Source organism: Pinus tabuliformis, chromosome 3_1, assembly GCF_031772625.1.
Source record: "Pinus tabuliformis cultivar Carrire ecotype Pingquan chromosome 3_1, CPIR1, whole genome shotgun sequence".
NCBI classification, from domain to species: Eukaryota; Viridiplantae; Streptophyta; class Pinopsida; order Pinales; family Pinaceae; genus Pinus; species Pinus tabuliformis.
The window spans coordinates 309,287,654-309,305,971 of NC_142301.1; the positions used below are offsets into that span (position 1 = coordinate 309,287,654).

At 41.0% G+C, this 18,318-nt stretch overlaps 1 pseudogene; it reads left to right on the forward strand.

Annotated features, from left to right (window-relative positions):
- The first annotated feature begins 2,375 nt into the window (after positions 1-2,375).
- Positions 2,376-2,834, forward strand: LOC149187022 (nicotinate N-methyltransferase 1 pseudogene; annotated as a pseudogene).
- The last annotated feature ends 15,484 nt before the right edge of the window (positions 2,835-18,318 follow it).

The window sequence follows — 18,318 nt, forward strand, 5'->3', positions numbered from 1 at the left end:
TTCATTCACCTGGGTTGGGAAATCCTTTACCTCACAGTTGATCAAACCACTTTGAAAGTCTTCAACCATTTCCGGGTATTAACTTTGGGTCAATCGTAACCAAACCCTCTGTCGTGTCGTTATGTGTTCAAGAGGTCTCTGCAAATAAACTTTCATCTGCAAAATACTTGTCATCCATTTGACCATCCCTGAGTCAATCCTTACAGCAACGTTTCTTCAACTTGAACAATGGTTTCTTACAGCAACTTAGAAATCATCAGTACCTTGAAGTCTACATGCATCAATGGCAGGTTTCTCACCTTTGACGTCAGTTTACATCATTGACTTTCGATCGAAGGATTCCGTGAAATGTTCGACATCAACTCATTCATTCACATCTCATGGATTGTACTGGGTACTTTGAGAACCATTGACATTACTAGTGGTTTCTCTCACACTTGTTAACAGTTTACATCATCGACTGGTAATCAAGTGGTTTCTACCATGTTCGACATCAACTCATTTATTCGCATGGCTAGAATCGTACCAATTCGGGAAGTAGAAATGAAGACCCTGGATCTAGTTCCCACCATCCAGGCTGCGAGGAGTTTTGTATTCATTATATAGTAGACCAATTATAAACAGATGGCTGCGTCCATACTGTGTCTACGCAAGTCTATGATTATGATGTACTGCAAGATCATTCCTGTATCAAAGTAGTTAGTCTGTTAGTTAAAGTTTTGATCTGAGTATGGGAATGCCTACCTCAGCGATGATGTAATCTTATACATGTATTTTGTGTTGAAAATTGCAGGTTCTGACCAGGCTCTCCATGAGATAATCCTTGAAATGATAAAGCGCTTCACCCTTCCTAGATAATACAAAACCCTAATCTACTACAGGCTTCGCACTTTAGGGGGCAATCTGTTACACTAAAAAATGTCACCATGGCTATTTACAGTTAGTATGGCTCTATCAACAGTCATGCTATCCTCTTGGGCAAGTCTTATGCCTCTGCTCTCCATGTCAAACTCTAAAAAGAGAGAAAGTCTTAGTAAATGTGTTTATCTCTGGGTACGCAGATTCTCTCGGCCTTACCTGCGTATACGCACCTAATGTTCACAAAAGCTGCGTACTTGTACGCTCTGTATGTAAAGGGGCAGGTGCGTACCCCTGTAAAGGTCAAAAGGCGCGAGTTTCATCTTTAAAAAGTTACTTGTGGTCACTTCTAGAGCATTCTAGAAGGTTGTTCGACATGTATTGAGCGCCTCCAGATGGTTCATGTACCCCTATGAAAGAGGAACTTATCCCATCAAGAGAGGAGCTATCCCATCCAAAGAGGGGATTATCCCATTGATGGTGGACCTGATTAACTTCCTCTTGAGCACTATAAATACAGGCATTGGGCCAGAAGGAGGGGAGGTTGAAAGCTAAACATTTCTAAGGGTAGTTGCTGCTGGAATTAGGACTCCCATTTAGAAGCTTGTGAGGAGAGATTACCATCTTTGCTTGTTCTATTTGGAAGTGGGTGAGCTTTGTCAAAGTAAAGGAGGACTCTTGATGGACCCTGGGAGGGACTTGCACAACACCAAGGCTCAGGTTGTAATTGTTCCTTTTGTTTCCTATTAATGCAAATGAGTCCATTCTTCTCAATAACTTATTATTTATGAGTTGTTTCATGTACTCCTTGGTCTATATGTTAAATATGTTTTGTTTTATGAGATTATCAAGTGCTATTTAATCATTTGATTGTTAGTGAATGCAGGTTTCGAAGTGAAGGAGGAGCTCATCCGGATCGGCGAGGCTGGACTGCTGCAACAGCGTTGGACTACAGGTAGGATCTAAACACTTGATTTCTTGTATGGTAAATGCATGTTTAGAGAAGGATTGCTCTTGTTTGTCTTGTTTGTCACTAGAGAGTCTTAGGCTCCTAGGGAGGTTGGTTGTGTCCGCACTATCGACTCTTTCCGCTTGACAAGCGGATATGTCTCAAGAAGACTTACTATTATTAACAGTCGTGCATCAGTTATGGAGCGTTCTATTGGAGGAAAATAAGGATCGGATCTTATCGATCCTTCCAATCTAACACTTCTTGTATGTATATAAGACAGAGATTTGAGAGCGTGAGAGATCTGATTAGTGAGACATTTGGGTGTGAGCAAGATGTAGCCGAGCATGAGCTCGTTTCTAAGGCTGGAAGACCTTAGCCTGTATCTGTTCTGTGTAATATATGAAACCTGGTTTAGTGTTTGTTGCATACATTCATGTGTGTTTTATAATTACGTTAATTTTGTGTTGCAAGTTTGTTGATCGACCATCGATCAATCATTTCAGGATCGATGGCGATCTAATTTAATGTTAATTGCGATGAATGAATCTTGTCATCGGTAGATAAAATGGAAGATGATGAGTGGCAGGGGAGACTGGCCATGATGAAGCTGGTCAACATGCTGAGCGTTCCCATGGCTCTCAATGCAGTAGCTGAACGAAACGTGGCAGACATCATATGGCAGAATGGTGCCAACACCCCGCTTTCTGCATCACAGATTTTATCACAGTTGCAAACTCAATCTCCAGATTCTTGTTCTTCTGCTCATAATCTGCAGAGAATAATGCGAATGATGGCGAGTTACAACGTATTTAAAGAGTCCGTTACAGAGGTTTCCAATGGAGTCCGTGAGAGACTGTACAGCCTGACTGATGTGGACAAGACTCTGGTGAAAGACGAGACGGAATTGTCTTATGGGTCCTATGTGTTACAGCACCGTCAGAAAGCGTTGATGAGGGCATGGCCTCTGCTCCATTCAACAGTGCTGGATCCATCAAAGGAGCCATTCAGAATAGCAATATGGTAGAAGACACCGGCAGGATTTAAATGACGGAACCAGAGAGACTCCTATATATTCAATAGAAACTGATGCGATCAGTTATAAATCAGCTTTGATGTGGATCGGCTCTGGAGAGTTCGATCGGAGCGGAGCCATGAACGTTGAATTTTTTTATGAATCGGAGCAGTGGAGAATTACGTCGGCATTGATGGAGTTGGGTGGATCGGCGGATTTGCCAACGTATACAGAGGCGCCCATATATTTTTAAATCCATATATTGTTATGTATTACCATGTGGCCGTAAGATCTTAATACTTAGCATGCATGTATGGATGGCTCAAATTTATGGAAGATCCACCTCGATAATTTAAAGGGTTTTAAGTTTAAAACGCTTCCGTTTAGGCTTGTGGGCCATAACCCATAGGCCCAGGTTCACGATTTTTAATGAAAATGGATTTTGGGCTTTCCCCAAGATCTCATTTTCATCAGTCGCAGGGTCAAGAGGCTATTGCATTACAACATGAGAAACCTGAGGTTGGCATACAACAGGCAGCGCTTGTACTTGCGACACCGTCACAATAGCTAGCGTAGTTGGTATATTTGACATAGGTAAACATTGTTGCATCGAATATACAACTCTTGGTTGTTGAGGTAGTATCGGTACCCAATCTCTAGATGTAATTCCAGCATAACCTGAATTTTGTTGTGAACTCCCGTATGGCTGTCCTCCCGGAGGGGACAATGAAAGGGTATACTACCCCCCATACGGCAGTAATCTGGTACTTAAAGGAATGGTTTGCCCTTGAGGACCGGACTACCCAAATTGACATCCCAAAGGATCAATTTGTTGAGAATCAACATAAGAGTTTCTGGATACTATTCTGGATGAACAAACAGGAACGGACCATACTGTCGAAATAACCCCTGAGTGGGCTCCTTCTAGCGATTGAGAGCTAGTTGGGATAGATGGTATACCGGCGAACATTGTTGGAGTGATAGCAGGAAGTTCTGTCTTCGCTGTGTCGGATGACGCAGTCCTAGATGTTGATGGTTGTTCAGACATTTCTAGTCTATCCAAAAGATTACCTAGCGATTCTACAGGAGCTTCCAGTGGCGGTAGACTAATTTCTGATGAAGAAGGATACAGAGTGATCCCGACTCCAAATTTCGATGGAGTACTAGATGGAGGATCCTCCACAATCTCTTCTATAGCAATTAGACCAGGTGGAAGAGGTAGGCCGTCAGGTCCATAAAATATTTCTGGTGCCGAAGAAGGTATGGAATCTGCAACGACCGATGTTTGGGGAACAACACTCCCTGAACCGGTTGTATATGGAACTGGTTCAGTAATACAAGTGTTTACCCTCAGACTAGGATCAGTACTACTGTCCTTCGGTGGCCACTGAACTTCTTCTGTAAAGGTAGGGATACCAGAAATGTTTGGAGTAACTAGAGTCTCTGATGTTGTTGGAACACTTGTTCTAACTTTATCAGGAGATTTGGAACCGGTTAAACGAGTTCGCTTCGTCCGTAATAGTTTCGATTCCGGAGACAAAGACGGTTGACTCATAAGCCTCCGCGAACGACGGGGTTTCAATTGACTTTCTTCCACGATTGCTGATTACTCTATCAACTAAAAATCAAGGGGACGTATGTTTCCGAATTAGATGAATTTTAGACGCTTTGACACAACTTGTTTTTTCAATTTTAAAGAGTCGAGAAAAAACAAAAGATGACTCTAGTCGCCTTCGATTTTTAATGAGCCTGAAGTGACAAGTGCTCAGATGGACCTTTTCCATTAAGGAGTCTGAAAAGGAACGAAAGGGACTGCTCTGGAAATCTAGGCAGAGGGATTACCAAACCAATCGCAAAACTGCAGAATACTTTTTACGGTACGGCAGTCAATCTTCCCGAATGCTGTGTTCAGTGCATTGCGATCAATAGGGCGGCAGACACGGCTTCCTATGGATAAAGGATTAAGCCTATTGTGGTCTCCCAAAATATACTCGACGGTATGTGGGAGCACAAGTCTGTACTAGCACTTATCGTCTCAAAGTGGAGGAATCACCCAACCAACAGTGAGAACAACAGTTACCAGGCTTTACGACGTCGGAATACGTCTCTAGCCTAGACTTCTAGATGTTGTGCGTTAGGTTCCAAAGCGTTGTTAGATTCATTAAATTTATTTTATAGTTGATCTTGCTTAAGAAATTTTCCTTTCAGGTTCACCACGTGATGTAGATGTACAATTCCTAAAATCCAATCTAAGATGATAAACAATCTTTTATCTTCTTTGTGCAATGAAAATCCTAGCTACTAAGGAAAGAAAGACAAAATTCTTTCAACAAAGAGCAAAGAACACACACTATATGCATCGTCCTAAATCAAACCAATCAAACAGTCTAAATGCAAATGCACATGCATGTATTTGTTTTCAGCCTTCTTAATATGTGAATGATAAAAAGAAAGCTAACGCGCAAATCTGAATTACTTTTCAAAGCGACAATTACTAACAAGTTTCTTTTCAAAATCAAAATGAAGACAATGACAACACTTTGCGATTTGGAAATGAAGACTTGCTTTCGACACTAGAAAAACTACTAATTCATATCAAATACAATAGTAACAGGGTAATTGACTATCAAGAGCAATCAGACTCTCTTCTATGACTGAAAATGACACTTGCGACACTTTCAAATCAAGAAACGACAGTACAATTACGTTACTTTTTTGCAAAGGAGAACTGAAAATGACTTAACAAATACACAAAAACATTTACAGTTCTTTGCACAATGGAGGCGGAATATCAGCAAGGAAAGGGGTTTCAAATAGAGGTGTATTGACTACAGGCAGCAAAATTCTTGAATAGATCTGGAAAGAGTGAACACAGAAAACAAAATTTAGGAAAATGCCTAGTCTGATCAGCGCACCTGTAACACAGTGAATTTGAAATGCAGCGCACCTACTACACTTGGGAAGTGCACTGAATTTCAGATTCATAGAACAGAGAGTGCGTTGGGCAAGGGACGAGACTTTGCTTGGGTTCCAGGTCACAGTTTGCAGTTCAGTTCAGGGATTTTGGCCGAGCAAGTGGTAATCAGTAAATCAACAACAGGGGTAGATCTAAGGAGGTTACTAGAGCCACCACAAGGGCAATTAGAGAGTTTGTAAATCAGTTGTTTAATTCATAAACAAAACCTGGAGATTGACTGAAGCGGCATTTATCTACTTTCCATTTGCATAGCAAATGTAGTTTGAAAGCTACCTGGCTCAACTTCAGGCTCCGTCTGTAAGTTTATAAAGTAAACAAATGTAGATAAACAAACAACCTAGTCGCTCCCTAGTAGAGTCGCCATTTTGTTACAAGGAAAAGTGTCTATGCAGAACTGCTAATCCCACTAAGGTGTGGTAGCTACCTTAGAAACAAACAAAGTAAAACTACTTTCGTTTTCCTTTATGAAAGATAGATGAGAGAAGAATAAAGGAGACCAACCTCTGTCTTACGCTTGGTTCCTTGCTCAATTCCTCTCTCTTCTGATAGTCCTTTGCTACTTGCTTCCTTGTATACCCAGCTTTACAGAGTACCTGTAGAATCAAAGCAGCATAACACTATACAAGAGCATGGATCTATTATCATAAACAATCTAGGATCATATGTAAATTGACCATACAAATGCACAAAACATAGATTACACAAGAGTATGGAGGAAAACTTGAATAGCTTTATTGATAATCAAGAAAGAGCCAAGAGAGTTACAACCAGTTGTTCTGACCCAGCATCATCCTCTCAGCAAGTAAGCCCTTCTTCACCTCATGCAAAGCTTAGATCACCCAACACTATGATGTTGCCTCAAGAAACCAACAGCAATTCCTTATAAGATGCAAAATTCGAGCCTCTGGATCTCTGGGATGAGGGATCCATATATAGATATATGTAAGGGAGATGAGTCAGCTTGTGATTTGATTAGTGTCTTCCCTCTGATAGTTCTTGCTTCCACTTGGAGATTGATGATCTCTTACTCATCCTTGGTCGAATTCAGAAAGGCAAGTGTCACAGGAGAAGTTTCTGGAAGATTCCATGCTTCTCCACCTCGCGGATTGACACTGCCATTTGTCTCTTCTCGCCCATCGCACCCCATAGAAGGGCTTTTTGAAATGCAACGCACCCACTGAGTGTACTTAGGTGAGATGCAACACACTTTGCCTATGGAGCAGGTGAAATGATCCTGTTTTGACCAGTTATGAGTAGTTTTTCATGGAGAACTTCTGGGAGAAGTTGTAATCAATTGACCTTGTTCCTTTAGGGGTTGTGTTGTGCCCAACAACACCCCCCCACTTATTCATTTAAGTGTTGTCCAAAATACTAAATGAATGGGGACCCTTAGTTAAATTTTAAAGAAAAAAGCAAGAGTTTCCTTTCTTCAAAATAAGGTTACCATCGTAAGCTTAGAAAGGTCTTTTGAATATTTTTAACCTAAGTCTACGATAAGGGAAATATCTTTAAAACCGCGTTGCAAAAAAGATAGGAAATGCCTCCATTTCTCTATAATATCAGTATGCGCAAGACTCTCGTGTTAAGCATAATATCGCATCGCAATAAAGTAATACTCATAAGGAAAAAACTTTAAGATTTACCGATCTACGATAACACCGATCGCAAGATCGCATATCGCAGAAATGAGCTGGCAATATTCGGCAAACATTAAACTTCTGCGACCTGCGATGTTGCGATCGCTGCGATATTATATTCGCGCGATCTGCGATGGTGCGATTTGCGATGGCGCGATCTGCGATGTTACGTAAGCAAATCATAAATCACTTCATCACGAATCCTTCGGGCACGCCATTCAAAGAAAAGCCACTTACCATAATCTGACTCAAGATCATGCGCTTTTAATGATAGTAAAGGAATTAGTTGTCAGTTATTAAATGAAATGAAGACGCGTGCTTTTGTAAAGAATTACTTCACGTAAGGTGGCATATTTGATATATCTGTTGCATTTAAAACTCTCCCATCACCTTTCTTGATCAGTCATTTCCATTTCACTCGTAATCTGCAGAAACGAAGAGCTAAGACGATTCAAAGCCAAACACAGGAAGAAATGGGAAAGAAAAATAAAGCTCAAAGCTCTGAGGCGAAGGAAAAGACGAAGGAGATGGTGCCTTTGTATACAGACACAGCCTGTAACAGAGACGCAGGGATATCGACATGGGAAAGCATGTACAGGCTGCTTGAAGAAGAAAATCCTAGAATAATGAAGGTTGCTGCTGTCGCGGGCTCACAAAGCTCTTCTAAGGCGTCCTTAGAGGAGATAGCATGTTCATTTCTTCACCGGATAGCAGAAAGGCCCAAAATTCTACCATATACGGATATGATCAAGTGGATACTTAACAATGCAGAGATGAACAACAAACAATTCAAGGTTCAAGGACATGGGCTCATCGGATCATTCGCTGCGTAAGATTTAAAGCTTATGTATCATCTTCCTGAACTGCAGGTGACTTACAATGCACAATTCGTTAAGAAATTTGTGGCAGAGAACCCAAACCTAGCAGAGACCACCAAAGATTGGTCCAGAAAAGAGGAGCCGCTCAAAAAGGACAAAAACAGTATGTACAACACTGGTTCCCTCACCTCTCTGTATTGTTTTGCTGCGGCCATGCTTTGTAGATTATTTGGGATGCCGGATATCAATAAGTTTTTGTCTGAATGGCTACCATTAATAGATGCTGTCACAAATGCCGATATTATGGATTGGGCCAAGATCTTTTCTGATAATCTATACACGGCTGCTATCAATTACCGGTCTAAAAGATCCTTGTCTCAAAGGATCTATCCTCCTTTTTATCTGTCCGCATATGTTATGGATTCTATTTGTTATGTGTCTAAATTTCCCACTATGGGTTGGAAATGGACTACCCAAGACCCATTACCTATCCATGTTTATCATAAGGTGTTATGGGATTCTCAGTTCGTCCCACACTTCTACCAAATTTGTCACGGGCTTATCTTACCCTTGTATAGAATGATGTATGATGAAGACCCCCCGAGGTGCTCACCCGAGGCACAGATAGACATCATCCCCATCGCAAGATGGTTCGGGGAAGAATGGTTCACCTATATTAGAGTGTTTGGAAGCACTATACCTCCTCATGTCCTGCCTCTCTATATCCCCGATAAACTTTTGGCTCGGGAAATTGCTTATCAAACCTGTTCAGAAGGCGGCTTGACCAAAGACCTAAAAGACAAAAAGAAGGCCATATGGCCTCAGTTTCCTGTAGCTTGTGGGGCCTTTTCATTGTTCGATGTAGGACAAACTTTCACCGAAGTGGAGAATGTGACGTGTCTACAATTATTTAAATTCCCAACAAGGCCATTCGACCCAAATGATATTGCCCAAGATTTCACAACGAACGTCAAAATAAAAGTATTCGTTGGAAAGAAAGATTTGTTTGATGATTTATTTCAGAGTAGAAGCTCACTCCAGGAAATTTTACGGGAAGCTCAGTCGAAGTTGTCTCCAGATGACCTCCAAAGATTCATGTTATACAGGGAAAGAAGGCTGGCCAGTGTTCCTCTAGAGAAGCTGCGACTGCCTGCCAGAGAACCAACTCCAAGCGTTAGCCTCAGTGGAAACTCTAGCACTTCCAGATCTAAATCTAACACTGCGCAAGGAGTGCCTGAACATTCTAAAGGGTCTGGAAGCGACCAAGGAAAAAACGAAGAAACAGCTAAAGATACGGCTCAGTCAAGTGCAATGTCGCAACAGCAAGTTATCGCCTCCCCGCCAAGAGATGTCCCCCCTCCTGTCATTGAAGCACCACTCGTCACAACAGAACTGGACAAAGAATGGGAAACCTTCAATGAGCTGATCAATCTTGAAGGGCAAGCCCCAAGAACACCTGTGAACAATACACAGGTAGCACAAGAAGTGGTTTCGACCATAGTCAGCAACGTCACAGAAACGGAGCACATTCCTATCGCTCAACCTTCTGAGCTTCTACTTAATGTAGAAGAAATTCCCCCACTGGATGTATTCTATAGTCCCCAACATAAAGCAGTTGTAAGGAGACAGAGGAAGAAGAGAAAACTAGAAAATACACTGTCACAAGATGCTGAACATTTGGACGTCTTATGGAAAGACCCCAATAATAACCCAACTGAAAATCTCACTAAGTTGTCTCAGATCGCAGGAGCATATGCTCTTGCAACTATTGACAAGGCATCAGAAGTTCAGCAACTGTTGAAAGAACAAGAAGATCAAATACAGCTACTACAACGACAGTTGCAACAAGCCAATGCTAATATTGAAGCTTCCAAATAGCTCGAGAAGTTGCAGGAAGACTTTCAGCAAATGCAAATAGGCTATCAAAGAAGTCTAGACGAGAAAGGAAAACAATTGCAAACTTTACAAGAAATGCATAAAGATGAGCCTAAGCTTGCGGAATTTATTTCAGAATCTATTGGCTTAAATGAGCAACTAATGTAGCAACAAGAAGAGTTAGGACGTAAGATATCACAGTGGAGTCACTATTGCGAGCTGAGCAATAAAATCACCAATCAGGTGGTGGACTTGCGGAGTGACTATGATCAGAGTGACAGATGAGTGACGGAATACTTATCTTGGCAGGATGAAGATGAAGGGAAAAGAGCAAATGCACCCAGAATAAACGAGAATCATAAAGAATTGCTCTTTAATAAATGGGACGATCAAATCAGGCAGGCGGAACAAGCAGCGGAGACAACGGCCACACAAGCAAGCATTCTTATCGACTGTGTAAATGAGAATTTACATAGGGCCAATTTAATCGAAGAGACCACCCCAGGGTACCTACCAAATAAACTACGACTGGAAACAGAATGGAAGCAGAAGGCGCAGGAAAAGGGAAAGGCGATCCAAGCATTAAACAAGTTAAATTGGGAGTGTTACTGGGCATACTTGGTCAAGCCGCATAGTCAATGGATGACTGTGAAATGCATCATAAACGCGGCCAAAAAAGTAGTGCCAGCTCTCATAGATTCTGTTTTCGCAGCCCAGCTCAGTGCAGAAGTCAGCCAGCCGACTCTCCTCAAGCCCATGATGAACACTTGCAGCTTTAAAGACCAAGTTCAAAAGTAGCCTTATTTTAGAATTTTGTTTTTTCTTTAAAATTAGATTAGAAAAAGGACGGTCATTTGAAAACTGCATCCTAAATTTTGTAAATACACTATTATTAGAATTAGGAAGTAGTATTTTAACCCTTCTCATGCATTTAGAGAAGGGTCCATAAATTTGTCTAAAACTTGTCCTCAGAACATGCACTTCTGCACCCTCAGAGGAGGTTTTGATGAATGGATGGATCGAGATTTATTAAGGTTTGCATTTGATATCTGCTACTGATGTTGCACTTCTGTACTCTTAGTAGATGTTAGAGCAAGGAGAGATAAATCATTGTTGCTTGAAGCTTATGAGTGGAACCAGTCATAAATGGTACTTTTATCTCTTGACCGTTTCTGTTTATATTCTTGAAGTGATATACAGTTTTTAGTTGTTTATATGTTTCTGCATGAATGTGTGAGTTACCATTTGGCACTTTTGTACGGTGGAGTCATTCATTTATGTTTGATATATGAATAACTTATTATGTGATATGTTGTTCACAACTGTTTTGCCTAAATTTTTTTGCAAAGTGGTTTATCTTAATTGATTTCTATTCTTATGATAGTTGAATGATCTTTATTACCAGTTATTGTTTGAAATCTCTTTAGATCGCATAATAGAAGAAATACACCCCGAGTTAGCATAGATTAGATGTGTTGTTTCTCATTAGATTACAATAGCATAGAGTTAGTTTAGAAGTTTGAATTAAATTAGCTTTAAGTACTCTTAGATCAGCATCATCCAACTCTACACACACACACACCCTTAAATTGGGAAATTGGTCCCATTATCCCCAGTCGGATCCGCTATACCAAACGGATAAGGAGCTGCCAACCAAGGTCCGCACCGGGTGGGTATCCCCCTTGTTGTCGACCCGATTTTCAGGGCTTCAACAGGTTGGAACAAAACTTTTAGGGACTTAGGAGCCCTTGGTTTATGGACATTTTATGCTTGGGGTTGCAGTGCCCAAAAATGTCTATAACACCAAGGCACTGAAGTGTTTCTTGGTCTTCTTCCTAGATAGAGTGTTGAAGTTATTTGGAAGAGACCTGTTGAAAGGTAGGCAATAATGTGTCCTACATCAATGGACACGAAACAGGACAAGAATGATTATTTTTTGAGGAATATTTGGAGCATTGGGTAAAAGTGACAGAGGGCATGATGATAGGATATACTTGATGGTTTGATGGAGGAAACAAAAGATAAAGGTTTTCCCTTGAACAATAGAAGGCACGACAATGGTTTTAAACATGCTCACTAGACTCATGAACACCAAAGAGTGTTAGGATATAGAGATGCAAGAACATCGAGGTATATAGGCTAAACTCATAGGATGGTAAGATTCATATTAAGAGGCCATCACAAGGAAGGTTTATTTGAGGGAGTTCCATGTTCAAGGGAGCGATTGCTGCCAAAAAAATCTTTTCACAATACAAAACATAATGCAATTGTATTGTCTAGTTTCCCCATCTGATTAGTTTAGTGAGTCCAGAAAGGTAAACTCATCGATCTTTTCATGTTTTAAGAGTCTGAAAAGGACCATTAAAAGAGAAAATCTATGCCCTATATGATTATTTTAATGAGTCTAGACAGGAAAACTCGTTGATTTTTTCATGTTTTAAGAGTCTGAAAAGGGTCATAAAAAGGGTGACTCTATTCCCTATCTGATTAGTTTAATGAGTCCAAACAGGAAAACTCATCGATATTTTCATGTTTTAAGAGTCTAAAAAGGATTGTAAAAGAGCAACTTTATTCCTCATATATGTAATTTAATGAGTCCAGATGAGACAACTCCGTGGTATTTTCATATTTCAAGAGTCTAAAAATATCATAAAGAACGACTCCAAGGTGGTCCCTTTGTCATAGTTTTTATCCGAGTGCGACAAAGGTTTAATAGTATACCCGAAACAATTCCTTTCCCGTAAGTTAATCTACTGAGTTCGGATAAAGAGAAACCTACGCTCAATAGATGTTTACCTCATTTTGTTATGAGTACGAGGAGATGGAGTAAACTCGATATTCGTCGTGAAATTTTAATGAGTCACACGACGACAAACTCAATAGATCTTCATCGAATTTTAACGAGCCAAATGAAGAAAATTCGAGGTATATTTTTCAGTTTAGTGAGAGAGGAAAAAGAGGTAAAGCAACTACTCATTCCTTCTTCATAGATTTAATGAGCCCGAAGATGGTAAAAAATCAAGGATTTTTCGATTTAAGAGCAACAAATAGTCCCAAAAAAAACCGCTCATATCGTCATCGTAAGTGTTTAATGAGCCAAATGATGAAAACTCGGGGTTTTTTTATTTAACGAGCGAGAAAAATTCCTAAAAATAATGCTCGAAGCTTCTTCATAAATGTTGGGCATGGGATCCGCTGCAGCATGCTTTGGGGTTCAAAGCCCAAGTTTTGGGCAATAAGATTGTAAGACTCCGTGAATTGTGGGCACGAAGTGTGAAGTCTAAGATGAGTCATATGGTTGTCCGCCCTAAAATATTTTAATTTAATGTAAAGTTGGGTCGTCCTACGCATGGTCCGCGGAGCATGAGATTGTATAAATAGAGTGAGTCTCTAAGTGTAAAGATAGTGAAGTCTATGATAGATAGAATAATGAAGGCATGGTTTAGGGTTAGAGTTGGATTTGAAGCATACTAGGTCATAGTAGTAGGAAGAGGCTCTGCAGTTGAGTGCACAGAGGCCTAGAAGAGTGTTACAGGGAAAAGTGTCTATTTAGAACTACTCTATCCCACTAAGGTGTGATAGCTACCTTAGAAACAAACAGAGAAAAACTACTTTTGTATTTCCTTTATGAATTATAGATAGAGAGGAATAGAAAGAACCAACCTGTGTCTTGCGCTAATCCTTTGATCCAATCCCTCTCTTCTTTGATAGTCTCCAGCTACTTGCTCCCTTGCATGCCCAGCTTTACAAAGTACCTATAATATCACAGAAGCAGAGAACTATACAAAGACATGGATCTATATTCATAAACAACATAGGATCAGATTTAAGTTAACCATACAAATGTAATAAGCATCAATGATACAAAAGCATGGAGGAGAACTCAAATAGTTTTTATTGATAAACAAGAAAAGATCTAGGAGGAGTTATAACCAGTGGTTCTGACCCAACATCAACCTCCCAACAAAGAAGCGCCTCTTCACCTCAAACAAAGCATAAATCACCCAACAATCTAATGTTTGTCTGTAGAAACCAACAACAATTCCTTACAATATGCAAAATTCCAACCTCCAGATCTCTGGGATGAGGGATCCATATATAGATATCTGTAAGGAGGATGAGTCAGCTTGTGATTTGATTAGTGTCTTCTCTCTGTCAGTTCTTGCTTCCAATTGGAGACTGAGGGCCTCTTACTCATCCTTGGTCGAATTCAGTGAGGCAAGTGTCACAGGGGAAGATTCTGGAAGCTTCCATTGCCTCTCCACCTCGCGGAATGACATTGCCATTTGTCATTTCTCACCCATCGCACCCTACAGAAGGGAGTTTTGAAATTCAACGCACCCTCACAATGCATTTGGGTGAGATGCAACGCACCTAGCCAGTGGAGCAGCTGCAATGATCCAGTTTTGACCAATTCTGAGCAGTTTCTGGTGGAGAACTTCTGGGAGAAGCTGTAATCTGTTGACCTTGTTCCTTTAGGGGTTAGAACAACACTTTTAGGGACTTAGGAGCCCTTGGTTTATGGACATTTCATGCTTGGAGTTGTAGGGCACAAAAATGTCTATAACAGTTGCCCCCTAAAGTATGAGGCCGTTAACCTTTTGGTGTCGGGTGAAATGCTTTATTATGAGGATCTGAAGTTCTTTCAATGTTGGGAGGAGACCTGTAATAAGATACAATGCAATACATTATCTTCATACTATTTTCATGATCTAGCTGAGGCAGGAATTCCCATGCTTAGTTTTATAAATTCATTTTCATGTACATAGGACAGACAATCGTCTGAGTGTAGACTGATGATTCTAATAGAGCCATCATCCTTTTGGTAGGATGATTATCTGTTCTGCAATGTTGTACATTTAATGTCTTTATTTCCCCGAATATATATCGCAGCCCGGATGGATGAAACTAGATTCGGGGTCTTCAATCTCGTCCGATCTTCACTCGAAGTACAAGGCGATCCATGTGAGAAATGTTCTGAAGTCGAACATGGAAAGACATCGCTTGATTACGAGTCAACGATGTAAACTGTTAACAAGCGCGAGAGGAATCACCGATAATGATAATGATCCTCAAGGTACTGCAATACAATTCACGTGGTGTGAATAAAGGACTTGGCGTTGAACACCACGCAAAATCTTTCAGTCGAAGGCCATTGATGTAAACCTGTCGCCGGAAGTGAGAAACTTGCCATTGAGGCATGCAAGCTTCAAAGTACTGAATGGGGTGTTCCTAGATCAACTTCTTGGATAATGAGCTGATGTCGACAAGAAGTGATCCGTCACAGGAGGGCCTTAATGAATCCCACATCGATGACACAGAACGGAGCAAATGATTTTGATGGAGGTGAAAACGATCTGGTGATATAAGGTTCAGGGTGACGGTCATGAAAGAATGGAGTATAATGTATGGTAGTGGGTGAGACACAGGTGACTTCTCTGGATGACTTCTCTTGAACATATCGGCAACACTGATGTGATGGATTGGTAGCATTAACCCCAAATGTGGATGGTATGGCGTGACCATGGTGATGTGACCGGTGAATGAAACAACCCAACCCGACTCGGACACGGAGAGAAAGTGTCATGTTCAAGAGCGACTTGCTACCAAAAAAGTTTCTTTGAGTTTTCTTCCCAATTTTTCCCTAGTCATTGCTGACCAATACCTCTTTATTTTTGTCAAGCTTGAGGAGGATAACATATGCTTGTTCTATAATTTTCCCTTCAGGAAAACCCATCGCTATGTTTTAACGAGCCTAGCAATAGTGAAACTCGTTCTCGTCTAAAGACAAGTTTGTCGCTATTAATCTTTTTAACAAGTTTAACGACAAAGATAACTCGGTCCTTTTCAATTTTAGAGAGTCTGAAAAGGAACATAAACTCCAAAATTCCTTTTTCGTCATCTAATCCCTTAAGTCTGAAAAAGTATAAAACAATACAGAAGGGATGAATTTTCGACAGTTTTAACGAGCCAAACAAAACAAGCGCTCGATCTTTTTGTGTAATAATCCCTCAAGTCCAAAAAGATTAAAATCTAGAGGAGGGATAGCACTTCCTGTCCCTTTAATGAGCTGGAGAGGCCAATGGCTCGGCAATCTTTTCATATTTTACAAGTCAGTTGAAAAGAGCTTAAAGGAGACTCGTCTTTTGAGGAACGAGTGATAAAATGGGTAGCAGCTGATTCCAGGTAAGGTTTGGAATTTTCCAATCACGGCAGTGTCACAAGGATGGCTAGTGAAATCACTCTTCGCAGCTGTTCCTCAAAATGGGTAAACAATCAAATGGAGGTGAATGATCGGCCAATGAAAAGTGGAGGTGACGATGAAAACACGACCAAGGCTTTAACGACTGAAGTACTACATTCACGATGGTTATTTACCGGGGAATAGTTCATTTTTTAATGAGCTTAAATGCGAGTGGAAACATTTGCTCATGTCTTATGTTTATTTTTTAATGAGCTTGAACTATGTGCTAAAACTTCTCGATTAATCCAGTCGTGTGATAAGAATGTCTCATATAAAACGGCAACTTTTAGAGTTTTGCCCCACATCCTTTCTTTATGCAAGTTAGGAAACGACCAATCCAAAAAACAGATAAATGATCGTTCTTTGCTTGCACTCCAAAAGGTTTGCATGCCCACAGGTATAAAACAGAGTTTCAAGGTTACCCCTTCTTTAGTCCATTAAAACATTTGTTTTACCGAGAGAGGCCTACCTCTTATAGGTTACCCAAAGATTGTTCTCTTCACAGCGCAAACAAAACACTTCTTCGGTGATGTCTACTGAGATAAATAAAGGTGAGCGGTGGTGCTCGCCAACTCACATAACTTTGACAAGAGAATCTTGTTCCAGTCCAACTCCCCCTTCCAATCACGGACGGGAGTACGGAGGTCATATTCTCTCGCGGAAACCTACCCTATACCCGAAGTTTTCCTGCCGAAGCAGGCCAGGGTGCATGCCCCCTGGGTTTCAGTCATATCCCTCCGAATCACTCGTGCTCATCGGGAGGACGGACTGGAGATTGAGACATTTCTTGCGTGAAAATACCATTTAGGGATGGTATATGACTATTTGCTAAGCGTGATCCGGGAAATGAAAGCTGGTCCACGAGCTTGACCACTCTTCCTTCGTGCGGAAAACACATTACTCTAAAGAGTGAGGAGACAATTGCTCCCATGCAATAAATATAGTCTCGTCCAAGGAGTAGATTGTAATCTAGAGGTCCTTGAACTACCATTACGTTCACGTGAACCGTTTTTCCTCTCAATGTTATGGGCACATCGGGAAGGATCCCTAACGGTCGACTGGTTCCTTTATCAAAGCCTGTCAGATTTCTCATCTCAGGCAAAAGTGATGGCGAACCAAGCGCTTTCCAAGCAGTTGAGGAAATGATACTCACAGAAGCCCCCTCATCTATGATGGTAGCAGCCATAACCATTCTATATATTTGAACAATAATTCGGAATGGTACACTAGCTGGTAAACGGGATCTGCCTAGTTGATTCCAGTCAAAGGAGACAACTAGGTTGCTTGGAGGTGGGACTGAATAGATGGCCGGGTACGACTCTGACGAACTTCCTTCCTGCGGTAAAGGAACGGGTAAATTGCCACCATGTTTGTTGGAGTCTGTGCTTATGAAAAGAATTTGGACGGTGTCATCCTTGTTCTCTTCAGTGATTGTATCATCTGAAGATGGAACCTCTGAAGGCAAGACTGGGTCAACTGCCGCCTCGACCTTTTGAATTTCGTCTGGTATGGATTCAGATGGTTCATCTTCAATGACAGATGCATCGGCCAACCACCTGAGCGGGTCAGCCGTATTTTCAACTAGTGACGGACTCGGAAAGAGTTTTTTATATCTAGGAGGAAGTCGTAACGGTTAAACCAGACGATCATCCAAAACTCTTTTAGCTTCATCTAAGAAGGGACAACGGTGGACGGCATGATCACCTTCGTACAGTTTACAAGGAAATCTATATTTTCCTTTTTGTCCTGGGGCTTCACTTTCACTAGTTGAAGGTGTGTTTTCAACATGATCATCAGAGGTTGACGACACCGAGTTGTGCAAACGAGGAGACCAGTCCCTTAAGATCCGAGGGATGCAAGGACAATCTCTATGAAAATGGTCTCCTTTGCAAATGACACATAGCGATTTAGGCCTAGTCGGTGCAGTGTGTCGATTTTCGTTAGA